The following is a 22,420-nucleotide window of genomic DNA, read 5'->3' on the forward strand; positions in this document are numbered from 1 at the left end:
GCCAGTCAAAGCTAAAATAGGATGGAGTTCATTAGTTTTGCAAAAGTCAGTTTTTTTTCTTTTTATGCAACAGTCCATCCATTTTGCTCACCTTAGTTTGTGGTTCCAATCAGCAGTGTTGCCACAGTTACTTTGGAAAAGTAATCCAATTACTGATTACTGATTACTCCTTGAAAAAGTAACTTAGTTACTTTACTGATTACTCAATTGTAAAAGTAACTAAGTTAGATTACTAGTTACTTTTTTAGTTACTTTCCCCAGCTGCCGACAACAACCCACCTCAAAATGACGATACCTGTTTTGCCAAAACTTACTTTATAGTCACCCTTTCTTGACTTCAATGAAAATAAATACTTGTTTTATAAAAAGTAAAATAAAGACCTCTTTCTTGACCTCATATTTAACTGTTGACAGCACTGTAACAGTAAAACTTGCAATTTTGAACCTACATTGTTTATAAATGTAACTATTAAATTCATTCTAGTATTTTTCTAACATTTAAATTCTCTCTAAATATTTTACTTGTCAAAATTATATTATTTTAAGTAGTATTAGTAGCTGTAGTAAAAAAAAGGCTTCAAAACTGGACCTTTAATCTAGGGTGTTGTGAGGGGGGCACATCCTTGCCCCACGCCCCCATTCCATCTGGATTCGCCCCTGCTTTGGCGTTTGAGCACAAAGAATGGATATCATTTATTTATGCAGAAAACATGACCAGATTTACACGTAAGAAAGTTTTATTGCGTTTTCACATCATGTGGTCCTCAGAAAGAGAGTTTAGGTGCATTTGAGTGGAAAATAGTGTTAGTTGTTGACGCGTCGCGGAGGATCAGCTGTTTTTAACGAGACGATACGGAGCAGCTCAGCTCAGAATTATAAATAAAGGAGGAAAATAAAGCATAAAAATGACTTTGTAAAGCTCAGTGCAGGTGTGCTGATCACCGTGCTTTAAGAGGTGATGACGAGTCGAGCAGCTGCAAAAACCGTGGATGAAAAGCTCACAGCTCGCTGAAAGTGGGCAGTTCAGTCGAACCCTGACCCTCCTGCCCACGGACCAAGTTTAATGCTGCTATCGACCCACAATGAAAAATAATAGTAACGCACAGTGACATGAAGAAGTAACTTTAATCTGATTACTGATTTGGAAAGATTAACGCGTTAGATTACTCGTTACTAAAAAAAGTGGTCAGATTAGAGTAACGCGTTACCAAGTAACGCGTTACCGGCATCACTGCCAATCAGTGACAACAGGTTAATGCCCTGTTCTCACTTTCATGGATATGCATGCTGGAAATTCACAGTTTAAAGCCTTTTCCTTATCTTGGAAGAGCTCTGATGGTGCAGCTTAGCTAAAATTTCCATAAAAATTGTTCATTTTGTGATAAAAGCATGGAATTTGGTGCATATATCCATCCATCCATCCATTTTCTTCCGCTTTATCCGGTGTCGGGTCACGGGGGCAGCAGCTCAAGCAAAGCCGCCCATACCTCCCGATCCACACACACCTCCCCCAGCTCCTCCGGGGAAACCCCAAGGTGTTCCCAAGCCAGCCGAGAGACATGGGACGGTGCATATATTCTAAATTAACTAATGTTTATGTTTAGATATGGAGACATCCTGGAGCTGAACTCAAATGAGCTACAGGGGTCAATAAAGAATTACACTGGGATCAAAATTTAACAATGCTCCAATGATCTTGAAAACTATACCACATTATTTGTCTGACCATAACGATTCCAAAAAGGTGTAGTTTGGACTACCTATGAATGAATTCCATGGAGTTATGAGGTAAAAACAGCAAAAATGGTGACAAAGGTTTCAGTTTGTACAGGAGTCAAAAGTTAAAGTTGCTCCAATTTTGGTTAAAAAAAAAATATATAATATATATATATATATATATATATATATATATATATATATGTATATATATATATATATATATATATATGTATGAGGTCTGTTAGAAAAGTATGGGACCTTTTTATTTTTTTCAAAAACCATATGGATTTGAATCACGTGTGATTGCATCAGCCAAGCTTGAACCTTCGTGCGCATGGTTGAGTTTTTTCACGCCTGTCGGTTGCGTCATTTGCCTGTGAGCAGGCTTTGCGTGAGCACTGGTCCACCCCCTCGTCGTTTTTTCATTGTCAGAAGAATGTCTGAAGGACTGCCATTTTGTTGCATTAAAATTTTTTCAGAAACTCTGCCAGACAACCAGCTGGAAACCATTTCAAAGATTCGGTTGGCTTTCGGTGAAAATTTTATGGGCTTCAGAGAGATTAAGGAGTGTTACTGCCGCTTTAAGGATGGCCCACAGCGCCTGAGGGCGCGCCGCGCCGCGCTCCGAGCCGCGATCGACAGGCTGAAAGGAGCTGATCACTTCCAAATTTAAGGCTCTGTTGATGCAGGACGTCGTGTAACTAGCAGAGAAGTTGTACTACGGGCAACCTACTCTTATTTTTACACATATAACACAGTACAAGCCCAGTGCATTACATTATCACACCGCAGACTAGACCAGTGTTTTACATCATTCATGCTACCTCAGATTGGCGGGCAACTGTGATCTTCACATGCTGGTGTGTCACGGTTATAAACTGTGAGCTTCCAGACTGCATTTTTGTGAAAATGAGAATGGGGCTTAAGTCAGGCAAAAATTTTTAGCTTAAGGTAGGGTGAGGTGTTCCCAGGTCAGATAGGATATAGACTTTGTAATCCCATCAGCCTGTTTTTGGTCTACCCCTGGATCTCTTCTCAGTTGGATAGGCCCAAAAACATTCAACTGAGACTCATGAGCCAGGTATTGTATTCAGACAAAGTTAATGCGATGAAGTACCTCAACTGTCATTTTTCACCTCAAAGAATCAACACTTCCATATGAGGTGCTTTAGGATTTCAGGGGTCTTTATCCTGTCTTTGCACCAGCATTTACATAAAAATCTGGAGGTTTTCCATATACATACAGCAGTTTGTGAAAAGAAATATGCAGGAATTGTTATTATACAGGAAGAATACTTTGTCAGACAGAAAAGGATTGGTAACCACTGCTCTAATATGCCTTTTCTTCTGAACATTTTGTCCTCGTGATGTTTTTTTTCTTTTTGGTTTTAATGTGTCCCATTATTCACACTATTTTCCAGCATTTCCGGGAGCACCTTGACAAGCTGTTTGCTCAAGGCATCGGCATGTTAGATGTTGCTCTGACTGAGGCTTTCAATCTCCTTAGTGACGTAAGTACAACACTCACACATGATTACCACACACAAATATGCTCATACACACAAAAACGAGCCCTCTCATTGCACAAGATTAATTAGCCCACTGTAATTAATAGCTAAATCATGCCAAAACCACGTAAACAAGACACATGATGGGGGGTTAATGGTTTGACATCTCCCCATTAGGAACAAGTAATTAATCAAACACTCATAGACACGCAAAGACATACAGTACATGTATTGTGATTTTCAAAGTACTCAGATTACAACATGTGCTCATCTTTGTTAATAGAGCATTTTTGGTCTTGAAATGTGTTCCCATAGTTCGACGCACATGTGTAGACTTGTCTATGATTTTAACAACATGATGGCAAATCACTTAAATATACTAATTTGAAAATAGCATATCAGCAAAATGCTTGAATGTCTGATGAAAAAACACAAAATGTTTGAATGAAGTTTTAAATTTTCAGAGTTGCTTTCTGATTGCTTTCACCCATGATAATCTTCTGTCCCTCACCCTCTTTCCTCGTTCCAGTTTAATGAAACCGGGAGGGGTAGTGTTTGTAGCCAGGCCATTATGTTGGTGACAGATGGGGCAGTGGACACATACGATGCCATCTTTGCCAAGTATAATTGGCCAGAGCGGAAGGTAATAGATCAAACTACATCAACATTAACATGAATTTGTGTCTGTTATTCTGCAGTTTTGTTTCATACCAATTGTACAGCGTTGTTACTTGAGCTCAGGTTCCTGGTGCGTACTCATGATGCAACACCTCATGGGAGGCAAAGCAAATGGTCAATGTGAATTTGACATTGCTACACATCTTTGGCCTCCTTTGGCCTCGGTGATGTTGGATGTTTCTAATGCAATGACTGAAATTTGGTTTCCAGTTCATACCATGGAACCCAAGTTCATCACTATTGAGATGGGTTCAGGGAGTCAGGATCACTGTTTGTGCATTCTAGCATGTCCTGCGACAGTTCCAGACACAAGTTGCTTCGCTCCCACATCACCAGCTTCGGCACAAATTTTGCTGCTACTCTCGCATGCCCAAATCCCCCATCAAAATGGGAATGTAGCAAACCTGTGCTTATCCCCAATTCATCCACCGTTTCCTTAATGGTACCACGACAACCAATTCAAAGATATCATTAAAAGCCCCAAATTACCATGACATCCTGCCATGATGAGTGTATACAAACTTCTGACCACTACTGGATAGTAAGCAACATAATGAGCACATAAAAAAAATAATAAATAAATAAATAAATGAGGCAACCAATTTAAGGGCAAAAGTCTATATGTGCCAGTGTTGCAAAGGTCTGTTTGTAACAAGTGCTATACTGGCTGCTGTATTTGGACAAGCAATAGAAGCAATACATGAGGATTGCAATTCAGAACTTAGAGCACCGCGCTCGTGGGGCACAAATCTCTGCCAACACGAGTTTCCAATTCCACAAAAATTTCACCTTGGAAAAAAAGAATTCAAGGTCGTAGATCTGTTAGAAGTAGCTTTTCATAAGCTGGACTAGATAGATTCAAATGTCAGGAGTGTGTATTTAGTTCATGCACTTGAATTGAATGAATGAACTTGAGTATTTTGTGGTGTTGTCAGACTTTTTTCATTTTTTTCAGTTTCTGAATTCTTTTTCAGATAATTTTCACAGGTTATCTATGCGATGCACAATTTGTCATTACTTCTTGGCACTTGGTTTCTGACTGCTAACTGGAAGACAGACAAACAACCATACAATTGGAACCTCCATCCAATTTTGGTCATGTTGGTAAATCCATAACAGAAAAATGAGGGACTGAGGCACTTTGATTGAGATATAATGCAAAATGTACACCAAATGGGCTTTTCAATATAAATTCAAATGTCCACAAAATCCACAATCTGGATCAGATCCGATCAAAATGTGTCAGTGACAGCAAGTGCCAGTCTGCATTAAATGGTGTTTTCAATGTTAATTTAAATGGTCACACAATCTGTAATCTAGTTCATATCCAGATAAAACTTTATCAGTTGATGAAGGATACCATCCGACATAATGCTTTCAAATATGAAAGAAATTAGATTTTTTTTTTACAGTTATAAATTTTTGAAAATTCATTCAGTGTTAAAGATAGGGAATTTTCCTGGCTTTGACCTTTGACCTATGACTTTGAAAATTGAATCAGTTCTTGCCTACAGACAAACAAACACACAAACGAGTGAAAACATAACCTCATCCAAAAGTCTCTTTGCTGCAATAGCTATGGATGAATAGGTGAAGCGGGACACAGTGGATGAGAAATGTTGTTTTGTGGCCATCATAAAGACATTATGCATAGGTTGAGGTCATTCTGTTGGGAGTTTAATACAGCAAGTTATTGTTATAAGGCTGTGTTATTAGGTCTCCCCAAGTGTAATTTACAGGTGTTTAAAATCGATTTAATTTTTTTTTATCAATGTGCCCTGGACACCATTCACGGGGCAACAGTGAATCAGTGTCAGGGACAGTGAATCAACTCAGAATATCATGAAAAAACCACATGATATATTAAGATTTATTCAAAACATTAATAAATATATGGTGATGGCATATACAAACTATAATCCAGCAAACCAGCTATGTAATTGGTAAGTGTCCTGATATAGTGATATAAGTCCTTTAGAAAACTATTATAAATACAACTGTCATAATTTCTGTTCAAACGTAAAAACAGTTGTTTATATACACAAAAAATAAAGTATAAGCGTCAACAAGTATATTTGTCATCCACTTGATACTGGTGCTTAGTAAATCACTTTCTAGACTGATTCACTGTGCCCCGATTCACTGTACACCAGGTGCATGTGACACACATGAGTCATGCTATCAATAGCTGATAGTCTGGAGAAGACATAACACATACTCATCGGAGGTGGTTTTGTCCCGCGCCATGAGCGGCACGGGTGGCGCAATCCTCCGCTTCTTTTCCATGAAAAAAAACTCCTGTAACAGTAGAATGTGCCGAAAAAGTCTTGATGTCCACGGCCTTCTGCCTTTTTGTGAAAGTCAGACGACGTCCGGATCAACAAGCCTTCACGTTGGAAATGATCTGGTGTGTTCAGCGGGGTTGAGCCTGTCGATCGACGCTCGGAGCGCGGTGTGCTCTCAGCAGCTGTGGGCGTCTTTAAACCGGCTGGAGCACTCCTTAATCTGTGTAATCCCCATAAAATCGTCCCTGAAGAGCCATATTAATTTTCCGAATGTGTCCACCTGGAGGTCTCTCACAGTTTCTGGAAAAAAATTGATGCAGCAAGCTCCAAATCGTTCAGACATTATTCGCAATAAAAATCCGACGAGGGGGGTGGACCAGTGCTCCACACAATGCCTGCTCACAGGCGAATGACGCAACCGACAGGCTGTTTAAAAACTCACGCATGCACACGAAGGTTAAAGCTTCACATGTGATTCAAATCCATATAGTTTTTGAAAAAATAAAAAGGTCTGTTACTTTTTGGACAGACTCGTGTGTGTGTGTGTGTGTTGGGTTATGTATATATATGTATGTATGTATGTATGTATGTATATCTATATATATATATATATATATATATATATATATATATATATATATATATGTGTGTGTGTGTGTAGTTTTGCAGATATAGCTACTGATTCACGTGCCTCGTGATTCGCCCCAGTTTCCCCTACATCATAGTTTCAGAACATTTTAGAGCACACCTTTACCAAGTATCAGAATTTGGCTGAGTTTTGAAGAGAACATGTTTGACAAGCACAAGATATTGAATCGGCCCAGCATGGGGGCATCTGAGATTGCCTCAGAGGACTTTAAAACATAAGTATGGGCTGTCTCTGTTGTCTTTGAAGACGGCTGCTGGATGTTTCTGACAGAACACAGAATGAAAGGGGAGGAAACGAGGAGAGAGACAAGAGCATGAAAGTGTTCGGTCATAAAGGTCAGTGAGTGTATAAGATGTTGAAACAACCACAGACAACAAATGGATTTAAGCATCTGTACATTTTAGCTGTGGGATTATACAGTTAAAGGGTAACATGATCCAAGTGTTTTTAAACAATGATGGAAATTGTGCATGTGAGTGTTCTATTTATATTTGATTATATTTGTTGTGAGAAATCTTTTTTTAGAAAAAAAAATACTTTAGACAGTATCAGCAGCTTAAAAATCCACTTTATGCTCAAGATTCATCAATCAATTCAATCAATTTTTTTATATAGCGCCAATCACAACAAACAGTTGCCCCAAGGCGCTTTATATTGTAATGCAAGGCCATACAATAATTATGTAAAACCCCAATGGTCCAAAGATAGCAACACAATAACGCTAGCAACTTCATTTTTACTCATCGGCACAGAGTATCTTAAGAAAATCAACCTAGCATTGATCTTTGAAGGTAGATTATAGTCAGTTTGTTCAGCACAGTTGTTGTGCTCAGTAAGTACTACAGTAAATTAATTCAATAATATCGCCAGAAACAAGCAGTGGTCTGTGGGATGACCAGCCCAAGGCTTTGGAAATGAAAGAAATGGACAAACAAGCTTATTTTAGAATATCTGTAACTTCAAAAACACACATTTTTGAGAAAATCAAAGAGAGACAAAAGAAGTTTGCTTTGGCTACATTTAATACAGAATCCTTCCTGCAGGGTTGTGTGGATTTGACTGTAGTTAAATGTAAGTGGTGTTCAACAATCATAAAATAACAGCTTATTTGTCTCATTTTTGTGGATTTCTGCACAGAAATATCTTTCATTTACTGACAACCACACACATGCTCTTAGTTTTCATCATCCATCCAACATCTACTGACCAGCCAGCAGATGGCAGAAACTTCTATGGGATATTAGAATGAATGAATGAATGAATGTATTTATCCGGCACACAGCTGAGCAACAACAAAGGCTATAACAAAACATAAAAGAAACAATGTTCAAAGAACCCATGTGGCCAGAAGGGTGAAGGCAGAAGCAAGGCTTATAAGCACCCTCCCCTTATACCATTAAAAATAAAGAATGTGTGTATATACAGTAGTATTCAGAATAATAGTAGTGTTATGTGACTAAAAAGATAATCCAGGTTTTTGAGTATATTTCTTATTGTTACATGAGAAACAAGGTACCATAGATTCAGTAGATTCTCACAAATCCAACAAGACCAAGCATTCATATATGCACACTCTTAAGGCTATGAAATTGGGCTATTAGTAAAAAAGTAGAAAAGGGCGTGTTCACAAAATAGTAGTGTGGCATTCAGTCAGTGAGTTGTCAGTTTTGTGGAACAAACAGGTGTGAATCAGGTGTCCCCTATGTAAGGATGAAGCCAGCACCTGTGAACATGCTTTTCTCTTGAAAGCCTGAGGAAAATGAGACATTCAAGACATTGTTCAGAAGAACAGTGAAGTTTATTAAAAAGTTGATTGGAGAGGGGAAAACGTATACGCAGGTGCAAAAATTATAGGCTGTTCATCTACAATGATCTCCAATGCTTTAAAATGGACAAAAAAACAGAGCACATGGAAAAAAAATGGAAACAACCATCAAAATTGGATAGAGGAATAACCAGAATGGCAAGGTTCACCCATTGATCAGCTCCAGGATGATCAAAGACAGTCTGGAGTCACCTGTACAGTGCTGTGACAGTTAGAAGATGCCTGTGTGAAGCTAATTTATGTGCAAGAATCCCCCACAAAGTCCCTCTGTTAAATAAAAGACATGTGCAGAAGAGATTACAATTTGCCAACAGAACACATCAACTGACCTAAAGAGAAATGGAGGAATATTTTGTGGACTGATGAGAGTAAAATTGTCTTTTTGGGTCCAAGGGCCACAGACAGTTTGTGAGACAACCCCAAACTCTGAATTCAAGCTGCAGTTTACAGTGATGACAGTGAAGGATGGTGGTGCAAGCATCATGATATGGGCATGTTTCTCCTACTATGGTGTTGGGCCTATATATCACATACCGGGTATCATGGATCAGTTTGGATATGTCAAAATACTTGAAGAGGTCCTGCTGCCTTATGCTGAAGAGGACATGCCCTTGAAATGGATGTTTCACAAGACAGTGACCCCAAGCACACTAGTAAACGAGCAAAATCTTGGTTCCAAACCAACAAAATTAATGTTTAGGAATGGCCTGCCCATCCCCGGACCTAAATCCAATTGAGAACTTGTGGGGTGACATCAAAAAAGCTGTTTCTGAAGCAAAACCAAGAAATGTGAATGAATTGTGGAATGTTGTTAAAGAATCTAAATACTAGTTTAGTGATTCACAGGATTGCTAAAAAAGCAGTTTGAACATAATAGTTTTGAGTTTGTAGCGTCAACAGCAGATGCTACTTATTGTGAACACCCCTTTTCTACTTTTTTTTACTAATAGCCCAATTTCATAGCCTTAGAGTGTGCATATCAAGAATGCTTGATCTTGTTGGATTTGTGAGAATCTACTGAATCTACTGGTACCTTGTTTCCCATGTAAAGAAATATACTCAAAACCTGGATTAATGTTTTTAGTCACATAGCACTACTATTATTCTGAACACTACTGTGTGTGTATATATATATTGTTGAGTTAAAAGTAAAGAATTGGAGGTCTAGTGACAATCCTGTGCGATCACCACCACTGGAAACTACACTCCCCAGAATGCACCAGCAAAATGGCCGCTAATTGCTGATGAGAGCACCTGATAAAAAAAAAAATGGTGGCTCTCAGTCTTCACGCACCAACAAACTGAAAGGATGAGCAAGCTCTACTCATTGAATGAGTAGAGCTTGATTACAATGAAACACATTGTACAAACTAACCTGTGGGAAGATAATGGAAAGAACAAACTTAAAACAGTGATTCTTGAAGCAGAAGATGCAATTGATAAAGCTTACAATGTTCCAGTCGAAAGTGACAATCTGGAGGGCTATGAAGTTCACCTCGCTCTGTTGGACGAGAAGATAAGTGAAACCACCTCAGCTATGTCTTTGTGGGAGAGATGATCCTGAATCATCAAAGGATGAACTGGATGGGAGACGTAAAGACCTGAGAGCAGCCCACAACAGGCTTAAGCTGAGAAAAGCGGAATTGCCACATCAAGGAGGCTGGCTGATCAGGGCACAAATGGGAGACCTGTCCAATCACCGCTACCTGTTGTGAAAATAAAACCAACTACTCTACCCATCTTCCAGGGAAGTAAGAGAGAGTTCCACAGGTGGAGAAAGGACTGGAGAGCCTGCAAAGGCAAGGGGAGCCCACTGGCTCACCTGAGGTTCTGAAGATTCAGCTCCTGGAGAGTGTGAGTGAGACCATTGCAAAAGAACTAAGACTTTCAACTCATACTACTGCAGTTGACATGTTCAGAGTCCTGGAGAACAGATACGGCAACAAGGCCACCATCACTGTCGAAATCCTTGAAGAACTAGACAGATGCCTCCGGTGAAGGGGAACCAGCCAAGAAAGTAATTGACCTGATTCAATCTGTGGAGAAGGCCCTGGCAGATCTGACAGAGCTGGGGAACTCGGGAGCCATAAAAAATCCATTAGTTATCAAGTCCATCGAACGCAAGCTACCTGACTTCAAAAAAAGAGATGGCTAATGTTCCTAGTTAACCCTGAAAACAATGTCACTGCAGATACTCACTTTGACATGGTCCTGAAGTTCCTGAAGAATCAAGAGGAGATATTGGAAAGACTTGAACAATTGAAAATTGTGGACAAGATGGACAAGCCGGAGAAGAAGCAGGAAAGAAAGTTTGCATCAACCAGAGCCACAAAGAACGAGGTTGATGAGGCTTGTGGTGTCTGTGGTGATCATGGACACAGCAACAAAATTTTCTTCTGCAGGAAATTCAAAGGTTTTAAACTATCTGAGAAGAAGTCTGTTGTAAAGAAGCTGGGACTTTGCAGGAAATGCTTAGGATACCATGATGTTGATGGACACTGCAGAGATCATTTTCTATGCAGGAACACAGACTGCAAAAGGGGAGGAACTGGCCCAGACCACCATTATTTCCTGTGCCAAAAGCAGAAGCCAGAAGAGGAGAAGAGGGGAAAGGTGGAAAAGATGGAAGAGGAAAAGGAAAGTTCACAGAGGAACAGGAGGAGTTCTTACCACAACTTTCCCCAGAACTAGCAAATCAGTGCAGAAAGGCATTCACCAACAGATCCTCAGTGACACTCAAAGCAGCAGGACAGTCTGAACTACTGAAGAAGAGTGGGCTGGTCGAACTTCCAGTGATCATGATGCTGATGCAGGTGACGGCGAATGCAGGTCAGAAGATTGGCACCCTGATTGACTTAGCCTCAGACACCAATTATATAACCCACAAAGCTGCCGAAATATTGGGCCTGAGGAGTGAGGAAATAACCCTGGTCGTACATGGGGAAGGCAGAATGACCATGCAAGTCAACACAAGAAGGTACCTCTTAAAAGTCAGAGTCAAGACTCCAAAAGGGACTGAAAGAGCACATCAACTGGTCTGCTACGGCTTGGAAATAATTGCGAAGGTACATCAAGCCTGAGAAGTTAAAAAGATTCTTCCCAGATGTCCAGCTCAAAGACTTGAAAAGACCAGCCGAAACTGAGCTTCTCATAAGCCACCGAAAGGGAAGACTCGTACCCCAAAGAGTTAAAGTCATCGGGGACCTTGTGTTGTGGGAAAGCCCATTGGGGAAGACAGTGGGAGGAGCCCATCCTGACCTACTCGAAGAAGTGGAGCTGGCAGCATATGAGTCAAGAACCCACTTTGCTCACTCCATGCGAACCGCTGCTGTCAAATATCAGGAAATCACAGTTCCAACAACCAAGCCAGCCTCGCCATAGCTCTGTCCAAATTTACACCTGCCAGTAACCGTCAGTTCCTTGAGTGGTGGCACTGGGACAGCATCGGAACCGCATGCGAGCCAAGATGTGGAGGATGTCGATGTGGAAACTGTCCACCAGGAGGAAGAGATATGACCCTGGCAGAGGAGAGGGAGTTTGAGATCATTAAAGGAGGCCTCACCTACAAGGAAGAGGATGCTCACACACCTACTCCACACTGGGATGCAAAGTATCCTTATACTGAAGATCCAGCCTCTCTCCCCAACAACAAAAGGGCAGTCCAGGCTTGCTTCTTAAGGATGGAAACACAACTGAGCAAAGAGCCAGACTGGAAAATCGCTTATGCAGCCCAGATCTATGAAATGGTCGAAAGAGGTGCAGCGATAAGACTCACCAGTGAAGTCATGGAGAAGTGGAATGGACCTGTGTGGTATGTCAGTCACCTGGTGGCACCAAACCCTCATTCAGTGACAACACCAGTTCGCATCGTCTGGAATAGCAGCCAGAAATACAAAGGTGTGAGCATGAATGATCTTCTCTTGAAGGGACCAGATGTCCTTAACCCCATTAGAGCTGTCCTGCTTAGGTTCAGGGAAGGTGTGCATGCAGCTCTAGGAGATATAAAAAAGATGTACAACTCTGTCTGGCTGGAGGAGCGAGAGATGCATCTACACAGATTCCTGCGGAGAGACAGCCCAGAAGAGGAAATTGGGGAATATGCAATCACCAGAGTCAACATCGGCGGCAAACCTGCGGGTTGCATTGCTCAGTTGGCTATAAGGGAGACAGCAAGCCTGCCCAACTTTGCTCACTTAGTGGATGAACGAAGGGTTGTCGAAGAGGACAGTTATGTGGATGATCTCTTAACCTCCCTGACCTGCACAGACTAGATGACATCACAGCAAGAGTTGAAGAGATTTTAAAAGCCGGAGGTTTCTTTCTCAAACCATGGGTCCGGTCGGGGCAAAGTGGGAGGAAAGGAACTGAAGCAGATGTCCTAAGCCAGGAGCAAGGGAAAACCTTGATCCTTCCAAATCAAATGAGGGAAGGAGATAACAAAGCTCTGGGTATTGGCTACCAAGTGGACGAAGACAAGCTGTACATGCTTACCGCAGTGAACTTCTCTAAAAGAAAGAAGAAGATGCGAGTTGGCAAAGCTCTTCTTGAAGAGGAGGTGAGAACTGAAACACCTAACCCACTGACTAGGAGAGCTCTCTTAAGCCAAGTTGCTGCACTGTACGACCCGATTGGCCTAGTTGCACCAGTCAAGCAGAAGGGAGCAATTCTTGTTAGAAAAGCATTCCAAGAAGGAGGGGGTGGGAAGCTGACCCAAGAAACCTGGGACCAACCTCTTTCAGAAAGCCTCAGAGAAGAAGCCATACAGCTTTTTGAAGAATATGTGCAGCTTGGACAAGTGAAATTCCACAGGAGCCTCACACCATCCAACTGGAAAGGACAACCTTGGGGCATCACATTTTCTGATGGAAGTGACAAAACCTATGGAGCTGTGATGTACTTAAGATGGCAGACTAGTCAAGGCATTGAAGTCCGGTTTGTGGAGGCAAAAGCCAAGCTGACACCCCTGGATCAAAAGGGAGATGCTGTTAAAGCAGAAATCTGTGGTGCAGTCTTTGCAGCCGATGCAGACGATGCATGTGATGACCTCTTCTTTGCAGCTCAAGATGGTGTAACTTTTCCAGACACAACTCTCAGCAGATTGGCAGTATACAAAGATGTGAACTCTGGACTTCTAGTTTGTAGAGGGAGAATCCAGATTTTCAATGAAGAGAAGACTGCCGTACCAGTTTTGCCCTTTGAAGCATGGGTATCCACTTTGCTGGCACAAAAATCCCATGAAGCTAACCATGAAGGGGTAGCAGGAACCCTTCTCCGGATGAGGAAGACAGCTTGTGTAATAAAAGGCTGGAGAATTGCCAAGAAAATAGTTGACAACTGTGTGAGCTGCAGGAAGAACAGAGCGAAGCAGTGTCAACAAGTAATGGCAGACCTACCTCCAGAGCGTACAGGCCCAGCTGCACCTTTTGAATTCACCACTATGGACCTGTTTGGCCTATATGAAGTGAAAGATGAAGTCAAGAAAAGAACTAAACTCAAGGTATGGGGAATCGTCTTCTGTTGCATGGCCTCCCGTGCCATACATACTGACGTGGTGAGTGACCAGTCATCCGAAGGCTTCCTGCTGGCCTATCAAAGGTTCACTTCACTGAGGGGGCACCCCAGGAAACTCTGGTCAGACCCTGGCACTAACTTTGTCGGAGCCAAACCTCCTCTGGAAAAACTGTACAAATTCCTTGACCAACTGGACAAGTCTCAAGTTGAAGAGCTAGCAGCCAAACATGGAACAGAATGGTCTTGGAATATCCACCCTGCAGACTCTCACCATAGAAATGGTGCAGCAGAGGCGGCTGTCAGAATAGTGAAGCGAGCCTTGAGCAACCTTGGTGGAGATGGCGTCTTCACCTGGGGTGAATTCCAAACCTTTCTCTTCATGGCAGCCAACCTTACTAATGAAAGACTGATTGATGCGAGAACTCAAAGCAGGGAAGACTGTGTAGAGTACATCACCCCGAATTCTCTGCTTCTAGGGTAGTGCAAACCCAAAGGGAGACCCTGGAGATTTCCAGTTCGAGGGCTATCCATACAAAAGACTTAAAAGTATTCAAGCAGAGGTCAGCAAATTCTGGAAGAAGTGGAGCCAGTTGGCTGGACCAAATCTGTTTGTACGGAACAAATGGCACACCAAAGAGCAAAATGCTGCTGTTGGAGATGTGGTCTGGTTGGCTGACCAAAATGCCCTTAGAGGACAGTACAGGCTGGCCAGAGTAGTCAGCGTCAACATTGACAACAAAGGCATCATAAGAGACGTGCTTGTGAAGATCTTTCCCAGCTATCCTGTTCCCATCAGAAAGGCAGCAGGCAAGGAGCCAGCCACAAGATCCAAGAGGCTCAAAAACAAAATCCCGGCCACAATCCTTCATAGAGATGTCAGACGTCTTGTCATTCTAATTCCCATTGAAGAACAGAAGAGTGAAGGACTGATGTGACCTCATTGGGTTTGGAAAAACCATGAGCTCAAGTGGGAGGTGTTGAGTTAAAAGTAAAGAATTGGAGGTGTAGTGACAATCCTGTGCGATCACCACCACTGGAAACTACACTCCCCAGAATGCACCAGCAAAATGGCCGCTAATTGCTGATGAGAGCACCTGATAAAAAAAATGGTGGCTCTCAGTCTTCACGCACCAAACAAACTGAAAGGAAGAGCAAGCTCTACTCAGGAGTTTACTCCAAAGACACCAATGGTCGGTAAATATTTCTTTATTTTTTGGGTGCAGTGGTTAATTTGAAATGCTTATGTTTGAACTTGCAATGCTTCTTTGTTTCTTTGCAATATCAGTTTCAGTTTGGTCATTTAAATTCATACCGTGTTTAACAAGTTAAACAGTTAAGCATAAGTTAAAAGTCTGAATTGTGGAGAGTTCAAAATGATAAGTTTGTTAGTTGAAAACTTAAAATGCAAAAATGTGTAAAAGGCTTGGAGGAGTAGAACTGGTATTTGACCTGTCTTTGTTGCGTTTGATGTCTTTAATTTGTTTGTAGTAAAATATAGTTCACTAACTTGTTGATTCAGTTAATTCATTAAATTAACAGAGTAATTCATTTAAAAGGCTTATTGAATTTGATGGATGAAATGCATTTCATTTAAGATTAATTTATTTGAAATTAGGTAATTAGTTTAATTCACTAACATTAGCTTATGTTCATTATTGAGACGTTAATGTATTTGTTTAATTGTTTTGTACTATTTGAACATATATTGTAGGATGATTAAGTTGATTTTCATTGTTAACCTTTGTTGTTTTTCTGTGCTTTGAAGGTTATCAACCTGATGTTTGCCAACTGATCAACATGAAGCCAACAAATCTTTAAGTTGGAAATAAAAGTTGATCAAAATTTGGAAACGAGTTGTCCCTGTGTGTCCTTTTGGAGTGGAACAAGAGTAGGACTATATATATATATATATATATATATATATATATATATATATATATGAGGTCTATTAGAAAAGTATCCGACCTTATTATTTTTTCAAAAACCATATGGATTTGAATCACGTGTGATTGCGTCAGACAAGCTTGAACCCTCGTGCGCATGCGTGAGTTTTTCCACGCCTGTCGGTTGTGTCATTCGCCTGTGAGCAGGCTTTGAGTGAGGAGTGGTCCACCCCCTCGGCGGATTTTCATTGTCAGGAAATGGCGGAATGATTTGGGCTTTTTTCCCATCAGAGGTTTTTCAGAAACTGTTAGAGACTGGCAGCTGGAAACCATTCAAAAAATGTATCTGGCTTTCGGTGAAAATGGTGAAAATTGTACGGGCTTCACAGAGAATAAGGACTGTTACTACAGCTTTAAGGATGCTTGGCGCGCCGCGCTCCGTGCCGCCATTGAGAGCCACAAACCACCGGATCATTTCTAAACGGATGGCTCTGTGGATCCGAGACCGTCGTGTGCACTTTCTCTGGCTATCACAAGAGCTGGACATCAACCATTTTCCGGCAGATTTCACTTTTAACAAGAGATTTTGTCATGGAATGCCGAGCGGAGGCTTTGCGCGTCACGGCCAATTTGCTGATGGAGCGAGACAAAGGAACACCTCCATTTTGGTCTCACAGGACGGCTTTGAGATGGCGTTCAGACAGCTGTCGTTGGTTTTTCCATCGAGTGATTATCCGAGAAATTGTGGATGTGCCTGGACATGCCAGAACATGTCCCGTGAGGCTTCATCACGGTGTTGCTGTGTGCCATGCGGCACCGCCGCAACGCACGAAGCCTCCGCTCCTCTTTCCATGACAAAAACTCCTGTAACAGTGGAATGTGCCGTTCATTTCCAAACTGGACGCTGTGTTTTATCCGGGATGTCGTCTGACTAGCACAGGAATTGTGAAAAGACGTGGACATCAGCACTTTTTCGGCACATTGAGACAGACATGCGGAGGAATTCCACATGTCGCGACGGTGCCGTGATGAAGCCTTCACCATCATGGACTCCCAAAATTTCGTGTATATTTGTATTGTCAAGTGTGCCAGTAGCTTGGCCCAAGCAGAGGGTCACCACTTTGAGTCTGGTCTACTTAAGGTGTCTTCCTCAAATCGTCAGAGGGAGTTTTTTCTTATCACTAGCACCTGTGTGCTTGTTCTGGGGTTGGTAAGGTTAGAACTTACTTGTGTGAAGCACCTTGAGGCAGCTTTGTTGTGATTTGTCACTATATAAATGAAAGAAATTGAATTGAGAATCGTGAGAGTGTCAGCCTTGACTTTTTTGACCATACACATGGTCCAACACATAGGTGTCTGAGTGTTGAGGAACCCAGTGGTTGGAGAAGGCCAAAGGGACATCCACACTTTATATTGCTGTGGCAGATATCTGCCTGGGTGGTTGCCATCCAGGACCTAAGGTGGTTTGGTGGTGTCATGGATGCAGTGAAGCACCAGAGTAGGCTTCCAGACTTGAATTAACGTTGTCATCATTAATATAAATGCTCAGATTGTGTCTTAATGCAGTGAATACGGTTGTGCGTTTGTTGCCTTGAAGGCTGCACTTGTATTCTCATGTTAGTGCCTCCTGTTCCCCCCCCCCCCCACACACACACACACACACCTTCTTCCCACCTTCCACACCACTCAGCCTCAAGGCTGAACAGCAGTGAGCAGAGAGGGGACAAGGCTGCTAGATAGTTCCATTTAGACGAAACCCCGCTGATAATAGAGGTCTTCAGTCTCTGTCACAATCTGCCTCTGGTTTTGAATGGCTTCCTTCCATCCAGCCTCACAGCTTCCACACACAGCAGACAGATTTCATTTGAAAGGACTGAAAATAAGTTAATGACTCCATATATGTGTGCAAATTAGTTTCATTTTTGACACCAAAAACAATCTATTCATGGAAAGTCTTAGAAAGTGAAAACCTTCAAATGCTTACCATAATTATTTTCTTTCTTCCAACTTCAGTAATTATTTCAAGTTTGAAGAAGTTGCCTTTGATGGGGGTGGGGGGTGGTATTGAGCAAGTATTCTGCATTTCATTAAGGAACAAACTAAAAGAAATGTAAATGGAAAATTTTAATGTAAATTTTTTATAAATCTTATAATTATAAATATTATCTTGCTTGTTGTTGTAGCTAAAGATTATTCATTTGTATTTGACATAATGAATTATGAAGATCATTATAAATTTGATCATAAATTCTACATATTAATGCCAGGATTCAACTTGATAGGTAGAAACCCCGCCTTCATCCTCACTGATACAGTGACGATAAAGGTGGGGTTTTTATAGCATATTCTTCATCATTACAACTACCTGGGTCTGACCTTGTATATGTTCAATGTCAAATTAGAAGTTTCATATTATAGGGCTGCATATGACTTCATATTCATCTGTAACAGTAACAATGGGACTGTTTAGCAACTATAAGTGATCAAAATTTGTTGGATTTGACTTTTTAGCCACTATAAGCAATCAAAATTTGTATGATTTTGTTTGACTTTAAAGTTTATGCAAGGTGAAACTGATGGTAAAGTTTGAAAGCCAATATATGATTTACTATTCATGTTGTATAGTAACTATAGGTTCATCGGCTCTGATTCAGGACCTGGAAGTATTTGGAAAATGTTTTCCTATGTGTTTGCAGTAGGCCTCTCATCTTGCTCTCTCTCCTCTGCCCCCCTTTCCCCTCCCTCTCACTCTCACTGTCTGTTCTCCTTCAACCTTTTTGGAAACAGGTAGCCTTTAAACTGTAAAATAAACCGTAAACCTCTGAGTATATTATCAGCATCTGCTGACACAGAAGCATCTCTGGATTATGAAACACTTTTCTGGAGGATTTTTTTTTTTCCTTTAAGTCAGAGTGGAGTGCATCTCTGTCGGCTCTAATCTCTGCTTCCAGCTTTCTGTGGCTTCACAGAGTGCTGAAAGCAGTTGACCGCTGTTGTCTTTGCTGTTTGCATTTAGATACAAAGGGAATGAGAAATATATTTCTTATTTTTTTAATTATTTGGTTGAAATTGCAAAATAAAACAAAAGTACGACTATGTAAGCTTGAAATGCAGTCGAATTGGTACATTTTTCAACAACTTTCCAGTTCATTTTTTGGAAAATCCTTGGTGGGTTGGACAACCAATTTGAACACGAGAGCCGGGCTATGGTGGGCGGTGCCGCCTGGAACCGCCCACCATAGCTGAACTATGCACACTTTGTGTATCTATTGTTTGATCACATCAAATCAAAATGATTTCTTGGCTACATCCTACACATTTTCCTTTTAAGTACACCCTTTGTTGTTCCTCTGTGCCATTAAACTGTGACTGGCAAAGCAACATTTGATTTATGTGCAGTTTCTCCAGTCACAGCCACTGATGTTTGTAACTCTTTCAGTGTTGGCAGTGGTGTCTTGGTGGCTTCCCTCATAAGTCTACTTCTTGCATGTATGCCCTATATTTGAGGACAGCCAACACCATACAGACTGGTCATAGAGTACCAAATTGCTTATATTCATTAACCATTGGTTTATCTATACTCTGCGATTCAGTTTGGAAATGTTCTTGTATTCATCCCCTAAACCTGATTAATAACTGGCTTTAAAAGTGATGATACAGATGTTTTATCAAAGTGGGACATACAGCACTATAGTTTGAAATTTTTATTTTGCATAGTTTGGGATTTTTTTTTTTTCTTGTTTTGTTTAAAGAATGTACTTGTAATGTATTTAATTACTTTATGAGGTTGCTTGTAAGTTTTTGATGTTATAAAAGCCAACATCTCAAAGAGGTGAACACTTTTTCAAGGCACTTATATACAGAGAACAGTGAATTAATAACCATTTTGACTCGGAGGGAAGCCATTAAGCTGCCCATGATGACACTGAAGATCTAAGATTCATTGGCTGTGACTGGAGACACAATATAGACGTTTGCCTGTTGTTGAACTATTCATGGCATTAAACAATGTGATTATTGTGTCTTGGACTGGTCACAATAAAAAGCCATCCAAAAATATGCTTGAAAAGAGATCTTTATTCAGTGAAGAAGGCAAATGTGGTGGTCGTGGGCTGGCATGATTACATGTGGTGTGCAATTGTGAGACAGGTTGAAAACAATGTTGTGGGTGACTTGTTGTGAAATAAACATCCAGTTCATGTGCAACAGCTCTGGAAGACATTCCTGTAGTCAGTATACCAGTTTCAAAACTTGTGCCATGTGTGGCATTGTGTTGCATGACAAAGTGACATTGTTAACAGTCCGAGGCACATCTTGGACAATAATCAGTCAGCATCTTGATGTTCCACACCTGGCAGGTGGGTGCATTAACTGCTCACTTACCTCGACCAAGATAATCACTTTCACATGAATTTGCCTTTTGTTTACACAGAACTATAAGATTTTTACTTGATTACTTGAGACATGGTGAAACAAACAAGCATTGCATGTATATTTCTGATAATTTATTTTTTTTAGAATTTTGTTCATTTTTGAGAATAACAAAGTGATCAACATCCGATTATTACGTGAGTGAGAGAATGAATGACAATTTTAAGTATTTCTACTTATTTCTTCCTTTCTCCAGTTGTTTTTCTTCTTTTGTTTGTTAGCAGGATCACACAAAAGTGAATTAACCAATTTTAGTGACATGTGATGGAGGGGCGGGCCATGTGTCAATAAATAAATTAAAGAAGTTAAATTTTGATGCTAAAACAGGAATTTATTTAAACTATTGCTAACATCGTGAGTTTGGCTTTCTGGATGTTTTTATTTTTTATTACTTTCAGCTGCCCCCAGTTCCTCAGGGTCACCACAGTGCATTGGGATTTGGTACAGGTTTTATGCCGGAAGGCAATCCTGATACAACTCCAGCTGTACATGGAAAAATGTGTGTAGCTCCTGGCCTTCCTAAGCAGTCTCCCAACCAATTATTAATGAAGAATTACTATGTTTAATGTGTGAGATCTGAGGGGATCAGGTGTGCACAGATCAGCCTGGCTGCACCTTTGGATGTTTTTGTTAAATTTTACCAAAATTAATAGTGATATTCATGAGAGAAACTTTCCTCATATATGCCATCATGAGATGCATGAAGAGGTTGATTTGTCATTAAACTATTGCATAAAGGAAAGAAGAGTTGATTGATGTAAACATATTGATTGTTGACAGTCCATGTCAGTGCAGAATGACGAAGGGCCATGAAGAAGAATGTTCTCGAGTGGAGCATCTAGTGGACAATCTGATGTCAGATTTTCCAACCTCGTCTCATGAGAGCTGCAAAATTGTTTTAACATTTCACCTGCTGATTACAGGAACAGCTACTCCATGGAAACATCCATTAGCATAGAAAGCTTTTATATTTTTGGCCACACTTTAAAAACCAGACCTTTTTTTTCCCCTTTTTTTTTTCTTTTTGCCTTTGTGACCACCACGATATACAACAACTAATGTTCCAAATTGTGAAAATGTGCTGAAACCAAAAAATAATAATTTGAAGTGTGTGTGTGTGTGTGCCCGCATGCGTGCGAGTGTGTGTGTGTGTGTGGCTCTCAGACAATGAAGCGCATGTATCCTTGCAAAGAATTACAGTTGTACTTGCAGATTTAAGTGTCTGAGTGGATCTTTACACACGAGAAACAAATAAGTGGAAATAAGCACTCAGTACATAATGCATTTCCAAATGTGTGCATAATTCCATGCAAACATACTACATGTGTGACTGTTGGTCTTCTGTGTGCATATGGGTCTGCATACACATGTAGAGATCATGTTTGGAATCTGGAAAGTCTGTTCCCTATGATTAGTAGACCAAGCATAGGATTAATGGAATCAGTCAGTCAGTGATTTTTGTCACAATTTCCAGATTATAAATTGCAGCAAAAAAATACAGAAAATACATAAAAAAAATCTTTCTTTCTGTATTATCAGGTATTTAAATTGTGATTTTTGTGCATTATTGTTCTTTTATTTTTGGCATCAATTGTTTATTGTTAGTTTATTGTGTTTAGTGGTTGATTCACAGGGAAGCCACATAGAAATAGTTATTAATAACAAATGGGTGATTTACTTTTTTTGGTATATAAATCACACTGGAGTAAAAATCCCATGACCTTCCAAAGTAGTAAAACAAACAAAAAAAAACAAAAAATAACAAAAAAAAAAAAAAAAATTGCAACATTCTCCACAAAATATGGCATGTAAAAATTACTGCATATTCAGCTCAGGAATTTTGTATTTTGATTTTGGATTCTGATTGAAACAAGTGAGGACCAAGTGAACCTCCAATTCTGGGCCATTTTGGCATCTTATAACATTATAAT

At 40.5% G+C, this 22,420-nt stretch overlaps 1 protein-coding gene across 1 annotated transcript in view; it reads left to right on the forward strand.

Annotated features, from left to right (window-relative positions):
• cacna2d3a (calcium channel, voltage-dependent, alpha 2/delta subunit 3a) overlaps positions 1–22,420 on the forward strand; it is a 629,699-nt gene that overhangs the window by 392,948 nt on the left and 214,331 nt on the right. The gene's annotated exons all lie outside the window — the stretch shown is intronic.

This window comes from Thalassophryne amazonica, chromosome 6 (assembly GCF_902500255.1).
Source record: "Thalassophryne amazonica chromosome 6, fThaAma1.1, whole genome shotgun sequence".
Taxonomy (NCBI): Eukaryota; Metazoa; Chordata; class Actinopteri; order Batrachoidiformes; family Batrachoididae; genus Thalassophryne; species Thalassophryne amazonica.